The following is a 2,117-nucleotide window of genomic DNA, read 5'->3' as shown; positions in this document are numbered from 1 at the left end:
TTGGCAGAAATGCAATATAATATTCATAGGTATATTTTCATTGGTGTATAATCACCTGAATATAGGAATCATTCTTTTTTTGGTTAACTTAGAATTAGCTGTTTTTATCTACAGGTCTGCCACATGAACCACCATGTTTCTACAGTAGCCCAGAATGGACAAACCAGTTTCGCGACCACCGTAATTTCTTCTACACAGTTCACAGCCAGTTCTCATTCCCAGGTCGCCATATACAGACGCGAGCAGTGTTCAGTCAGTTGCAATCTACAGCCTCACCACTAGAGGCTGTAAAATTAACTTAATTTAAGTTGCCCCTGACAAATTTTAGAATCTCGCTAAATTTCTGTCAGATCAGTTGTTGTTTGTTCAAAATACAGTTTAAAGGCAGTCTAAACAATTGCCTGAATGATCAACACTCTTGCTGCTGAAAATGTGTCCGCCTGTCTTACAATTTGAGTAGTTCTGTGGTCTTGATTTCTCTCATGGGTTCTGTCAAAAGATCTGTTATAGGCTGTTAGACTATGATGATGTTGTGGCTGCTGTCCTTACATGTTTAGACATAAAAACTTAAATACAACAGGAGTAACACTGAACTTAGGTCAAGTCAACATTTGAGAAGTGCTGCTGAGAAAGCTACACAACCTGATCGTCAACCAGAGCAGCCTGTTTCGAACTTGACCTTTTAGCAGTTTCATCGATTACAACACCTAGCCGTTAATATTACAGCCTTTAATATTTAACACCCTGAACATATCTGCACGCTGTAACCGGAGACTGAATGTGGAGGTGTGTTTGGGTGCGCGTGCATGAGTGTGTGTGGGCAGTTAGTGTGCCACATGAGATACCCTTACTGACAGAATACGAGGGCGCATAGGAGTACATGTTGGTGTGTGCGTGCTTGTGCATGTGCAACCCAACACTGCCTCTCACACTCTCACACACACACAATCTGTATTTAGCATCAGTTACCATCAGGTAGAACAATTAGTCACTGAGGAGATTGGCCAAGCAATTAGACTGGGAGGAAGTCGAATGTGAAACCCACAACTCCAGCAGCAAATTTGAGCATTTATTTCATTAATTTTTTTCCCTTAAAGTGGTGGAAAAGAAAGAGGCTGTCTAGAAGTATGCAGACATGCAGAATGTTTAGATCAGAGATGTATGTAACATTTAGTGATCTACAAACTGATGTAAATACAGTGATCACATGATGACTTTTGAGCCAACCTCATTTACTGTTATTTTGTCACACAGCAGCAGTAGCTATATTTAAAGCAATTATTAGTCAGCAGCGGAGTTCTGAGTGACTTGCAGCTATTTCAGAAACACAGCCCTTTATAGTAGTCCAACCTGCTTGAGATAAAGATGAGGATTAGCTTTTTCTGGATCTTTTCTGGACATGAATTCTCTGACTCTATTTAGTGTCACGATTATCCTGGCCAAAATAATTCTGATTTACAATATTATTCAAAAACTTAAATCTCTTAAAATGGCAATAAAACATACTGGAATCACTCTAACTTACATTTTCTTAAGAAACAATTCAGATAGGACGCCTCATTTCCCTGACATCCTTTAGTTTGGAATCCATAGTATTTCCATCATAGACATATATACATAGACGCCACAGGCTAATAATAAAACCCACAATAAAACCATAAAACATGCCTAGCAATACGGATGGAAACCCCCAAACTGGCGGATTCAGTACAAATACCATCATCTGATCATCATAGAAAAGACAGTGGAAATTACTAAAAACATATCACAAACAGTTGCAAAAACAGTAAACATGGTATTTTAGAACGTGGCAAACAGAACCAAGCAACAGATATTTGGAACCAGTTTCAGAAACCACTTTTTAGACAGAGAGTTGGAATTTTTTCAGCGTTTGGATTTTGGTGAAAAAGCTCAGCTGGCCCAAGTTTGAGTTTACCTGCTGAATTGAACTGTAAGGGTGTTTTTTCATTGCATTTAGGGTGATTAAGTGCAAGCAATAAATTCAGTCCAAAAAAAGGTCTTTGTGGTAGGTTGGCCCAGCTCCTCCAGGGACCACAACCCCCTCCCAAGACCATGTCTAACTTTTCTGGATGGGTTTGAGCACTGAGGATTTCGTC

The sequence above is a fragment of the Morone saxatilis genome, unplaced genomic scaffold (assembly GCF_004916995.1).
Source record: "Morone saxatilis isolate NCDOM2014 unplaced genomic scaffold, NCSU_SB_2.0 Contig10, whole genome shotgun sequence".
In the NCBI taxonomy this organism is placed as follows: Eukaryota; Metazoa; Chordata; class Actinopteri; family Moronidae; genus Morone; species Morone saxatilis.
Note: the sequence above shows the minus strand (reverse complement) of the source record.